The sequence below is a fragment of the Acyrthosiphon pisum genome, chromosome A2 (assembly GCF_005508785.2).
Source record: "Acyrthosiphon pisum isolate AL4f chromosome A2, pea_aphid_22Mar2018_4r6ur, whole genome shotgun sequence".
NCBI classification, from domain to species: Eukaryota; Metazoa; Arthropoda; class Insecta; order Hemiptera; family Aphididae; genus Acyrthosiphon; species Acyrthosiphon pisum.
The window spans coordinates 118,476,525-118,482,524 of NC_042495.1; the positions used below are offsets into that span (position 1 = coordinate 118,476,525).

The following is a 6,000-nucleotide window of genomic DNA, read 5'->3' on the forward strand; positions in this document are numbered from 1 at the left end:
GTGCCAATTTGAATATGACTAAAAAAACACAAAATCGTAAACATCGCGTGACACGATATTGTTATGGTAAATTTAAATAGTAGGGCAGGAGACATATCAGAGGCGGAGAAACGCTAAAAAAATACGTATTAAGTTCTACTCGACAACGTGCCTTTATTGCCGAAGTTTTCCCGAGACCATAATATAATAAATATAACACGAAAAACACCATGTTTAATGGGTAATAACGGCACGTGTCTTCTAAAAAAATGATTATTCATTGTCACAACATACTCGTATAATATGTGTATTATGTTTGTATATGTCAACCCACTGATGATACAATGTGCACACATGTCAAGTGGGTGCCAACGTTACAAAAACAATCACCACACGTGTACAATACTATAATAATAAACGGCCATTATAATATTACTATACATTACGCGAAGATTTATCATAATAATATAACGTTACTATTCGGTGAAAATCGCTTATTATTAATGTCATGCGATCACTGGCTTATGCGGATTACACTTTTTGTCGGAATTATTAAAAGAGAAAATCCAAACCGATTTGGTCGAATCAAGCTGAACTCACTATTTAAATAACCATTACGCAATATAACTCGACCTCTAATCGCACGATCGTGGACGATAACATTTTAGTATTGGACGCTATTACGTTCACAGTTACCGCAGTAACTAAGTTTATTAACATCAGACGATATTGACTAAACATTATGTCGAATATATCATTATATATTATATTATTAGTTGTATCAGTGGCAGCGCCCAACCGACACTGGAGCAGAGCAATTGGCATATACCGTTTGTCAATATAACAATATCTCAGTGAATCGCAATAACATTATTATTACTATTATTATTATCATTATAAATCACTTATCCCGCGGATCGTCCATTAACTCGGCGTTTCGACCCGAGAACAAAATGTTAAACTGCCCGTGAAAGTTATATCCGGCTATCTCTGTTCGGTCCATATTATTATTATTATTATTATTATGTATATAAGTTTTCCCCACAGATACCGGGTATACACTATAATATAAAACTATATATATATATGTATACCTCGTGCACTTACATGTAGTATATACATACCGTCGTCCTTTTCGCTCTTATCTGCAGTGTAATGTGTTTACAAAGTTTGACTGGCTGCCATTTAAATGGTTTCGCTGGATATTTCTGTCGGTAGAACGTCTTCTCGTGGCGCAGGGCTCGGCACTGAACAGAGGCATTTAGACGAACCGAGTAATTTATACGTTCCCACCATCACGTAGGTTTTGACAATTTTCCGGCTACGATCGCCCCTTTATGAATAAATTATGATGTTGTTCAAACAAAAACGCTCCTAAATAATTTTCACGCTTACCAAACCGTGGGAATGCTTGTGACGAGCAAAGTGGCGATGCCTCAGGCGGTACCTTTGACTCGTGCCAAAAATTTCACCTCCTAGGCAAGCTACTTGAGCCACATCGCGACGTATCGACGATCTGACGAATCTCACTATTCCCACGGCATGTCTATCATAATGGGTATCTGGGAGAATTCGGCTTTGTAGGATACTTATAGTGAGTATAATAATATAATGCAACGTTTAATGGTGAGAAGACATTTGAATTCGTGACTGGAAATATTGGCTTATTTTAAAAGGTATTAAATGTTATTTTTGTATGATTTATCGGTGAGTAAAGTAAATAATATATCAGTTGTGACTTGTGATCGACTATTGCAAACATGGAAATTACTAATTAGAGGTTTAATAAATATTATATTACACGTTTAACGAAGATATTGTGTAAATATGGATTTTAAAATTGATAGAAATAAATAAATAATACGTATTTTGATTTTCGATTAAACAATAATTTCATACCTAGTGAACTGGACTGTTTTAAAAATTGGTAGATGTACTCGTTCTCAGTGAACAACTAAGAAAACATGTACCTATACTGCAAGTGTTTCAGTTAATTCTACCAACAGCAATTGGCAGAACAATTATTTATAACAAATTCGAATATAAAGTAACATATTATATACAATGTACAGTAAGTACTATAAATAAAAGGATCTTCAATATTCATCGAAAAGTTTTATTAAATAAGCAAGATTATTTACAAACAACTCGGGACACCAGACAAGTATCTATCTGGTGAAATGTTGTACTTCTAAAATATTTAGTGTGTAGGAGTACTTTTTCAAAAGTAATATAATTTAAAAAAAAATTACTGATACTCTAATACGTGATGTTTAATAATAAAAAAAAACAAAACGATGAGTTAATATGTAATAATAAATTGTTATAATAATTTTACTAATTTTTGTTTTATGATCAAACTGGGATCGTACATTTTAATATTAATTCAAATGTGAAATAAATACGTTTTTTATCAAACTCGTGGAATTCATTAATGGACTACCAATTCTGTTAACATGAAAGGAAAAATGCATTGATAAAATATTCTCCAAACGCATTAAAGCATATTAAAGCGGTGACCCAAACACATAACTATTTATTTTAATATAATTCCATCAAACGCATAATGTTAAATTTCCCAAACGTATTGTATTTTTCACAAAATCGACCAAACGCAAACGGTCTATTTTTTTTTTTTGCCAAGAATCTATCAGTTTTTACTATGTGTACTGTGTAGTATATATAACGCAATAACAATATTATAGTTCAGGAGACCTGGTCAAAATATATGAACATTTGATTAGAAAACCATCGAAATTGCACGTCACGTGAATCGACTTAATAATGAAGAATATAGGTTTCCCTTGACGGGTATCACAGTAACAGACGTACCTATGTTATAATACAATAAGTAACCTTATTTCTTTTTTCTTTTTTAGTTTCTCATATAACTTTATTGAGGTGGTATTTTATAATTTGGTTTTCGACAATTACATTATTTATTAGATTATATCATTATTATATTATAATTAATTTTTATTTTATTAGATCAAGGCTTTGGCTACTGAGGTCATTAGTCTGTAAGGTTGGAAGGGTTGGTATGGTAGGGATGGTACGGTTGGTTATCAATACGTTTAAGGGGGGGATTCACACCCCGTCGTCTTGTGTTAAATTATCATGGTTACCACAATTACCAAACGATACCGCATAGTTGAATATATTTAACTATGCGGTATCGTTTGTGGTAACCTTGATAATTTCACACGGCATGACGAGGTGTGAATCCCCCTTAAGTGTGGAAACTATTTTGCCACTACGAACCCGGGTGGTCACCCATCCGGAAATTAGCAGCAGAGAACGTTACTTACTGTCAACCACGTTGCGTGATTGATTGTAGCCACCTTGGCGCGCCAAGTAACTATATTATAATTTAGTATTGTTGCATTTCAATCGAGCGTTCGTTGTCTATGTTCAAATATAAACACTGCAGGTGGTTGTAATTACATTTTTTTACATGTTAATTAGTTTAACTTTTAAACTATATTTGTAAGGTGGTTCACTACGACGCTGGAGAATTTCCGCTGTCGGTCGTTTATAACTAGGTGATCTGTAATTAATATTAGCGCTCTGGGTTATACCTATCCAATGCAAAACCACCAAACTGCTGTTAGCATGGTGACCGTACGGACATGTTTGTACTGACAATCGTTACAATTAGTACATCTTCATCAGGAGAGCAATATGGACTTTAATTGTACTATCGTTCTAATATTAGGATAACTATGTCTTAAGCATAAAATAAAATATTATTATTATTATGTAAAATACGCCAAGATATTACTAAGAAAAAACAGACTTATCCATTACACGATTGGTGTTCATAACGACGCTATGACGTATCAATATTAATACTTTATTGCATTTTAGGTAGCGTGTTTTTCTTAATTATTCAACATATCAAAGTTGCAGTCAAAAATTATTCGACAGTTTCGAATCAAATATCATAATCTCTATTTTAACCCACCATAATATTCATTTCAATTAAAATGATAAAACATGTCAACTTTTTATACCAGCTGTATATCCACTCGGCATTGCATCTGGAATAATAAATTGTTATTACTTATTAGGTTATCCCACTGTTAAATAAAAAAAATATTATAGAAAAAAACACGACGAAAACTCGTCTCAATATTTAATAATTATATGCGTATAATAGAGTTATACTAAATAATCATCACTAGGGTCCGGGACTTGATGCATTGCCATATTTTTTTCTAATTCTTACATTCGAGGATCGTATTTACAGAAATTTGATTCATGGAATGTGGAATTTAATGGTACAATTTTTATTTTGTATTTTGTGCATTTTTAGGGAATTTATTGCATTACTGTCATTATTTAGTATTTTGGGCGCATTTTATTCATTTTTGTACTTTAAAAAAAAATATATTTTCGTTTTTCTTGTTAGAAGTTAGACTTTATTAAAACACATTCAGTTCCATTAGCTTGTCGATTATCGACGTTCATTATCTATATCATTTGTTTTCGCAATCTACGATTATTTAATAAACTGTAAGCAGATATTATTTTAAGCCTATTGAATCAGAAAGAGAATTGCAAAAGTCGATCAACTTATTTTGAACTGCAAAAAACATTTTTAAAGGCTCCATCGAGAATAAAAATGTTTAAATAGCTAGCATCTTCAATAACTTTGATTTATGATACATGATAAGTATATAAAACTTAAATATTTAAAAATGTCAAGTTAATTATATAGTAATTTTTGGTATTTTTGTGGTCATTTATGAAGACATTTTTTGATGTTTACATTTTAGATTCTGAGTGGAGCAAGGTATCTAGTGGGTTTACAATGGTGTTTTTTTTTTATCCTGTATACGAAATTTCTACCAGAAGGAGTACTTCGATGTTTAACATAGAGTATCTTATCTTTTAGAAAATTGGATCAAAATAGTACTTTAGAGAGGTAAATGGGATTTTAATTTCTAACACTTTGTTTATCATCATAGAAACGAATAAAAATTATAATATTATAATATTTAACTTACAGGCTAAAAATAATAACAATAAATAATAATAATGTAAAATATCCAGACTGACAAACCGTCTCCGCTTAGAATCGTTTTTCTTATACAATGATATTATACCATTGAACTCAAGTTTAATATACTCCATTATACATTGACTGCACACTTGTAATCTACTGTACAGCAGAGCGACATCCACTTACCCACTTTTTTGTGTGCATTTTTTTAAAGATTTTTAGGTCATCAGGTTGCGGGCCCTATAGTCTTCACAGAGTAGGTATAAGTTACAACAGACGATGTTATGTATCTGCTACGCTCACTGTGGTCATTGTCTTCATCGATACTTCTTGAATATAAATGTTATATATTACTATAGGTACGTAAACATAATGAATGCATTATATTAACTTAATAAATATTAATTATATATATATATTATTAAATTTGAGAAAAATAGATTTTTTGAATAAATCCATGGAATATTAAACATATTCATATTGGTTCGTGTAATTTTATTTCTCGTTTCATACTCTCAATGGATCGATACAAATTACACAATTACAAGTAAATTAAATTATAAGTATTTATATTTGTGTATAATATACTATTATGCATCATGTACCTACTAATTTCCAAATAGTTACACAATTCGGAATTGAATATTTATGTAATAAAATATTTTGTTAATAATTTATATATTTATTGATATTATTTAATCGTGCACAGACAAATTATTTTTGTATTATTTAGGTATATTAATATTGGTATTTCATATTTGTTTTTAGTGTCAACACAACTTAATATTATATAACTAAACCAGTAATGTATATATTTATATATATACAAGGTGATTCTTTTATCAAACAACACTCATTATTTCAAAAAGAGTAAATTTTTCTGAAAATATTTTTTTACATACTATCGTATGAAAGTCGCTTATAAAACAAAGTTTTTCTCAAAAAATTATATTTTAAATGTTTTTTATCCTTATAATTTTGTAAGTTTTTTACTTTTTTGAATGACAACATAGGGT

At 30.4% G+C, this 6,000-nt stretch overlaps 1 long non-coding RNA gene across 1 annotated transcript in view; it reads right to left on the reverse strand.

Moving 5' to 3' along the window:
• LOC115034094 overlaps positions 1-1,814 on the reverse strand; it is a 67,951-nt gene extending 66,137 nt beyond the window's left edge. The window contains exon 1 of the long non-coding RNA XR_003839488.1: positions 1,104-1,814. This is a non-coding gene — a long non-coding RNA (uncharacterized LOC115034094). The remainder of the gene's footprint in view (positions 1-1,103) is intronic.
• Positions 1,815-6,000: the final 4,186 nt, after the last annotated feature.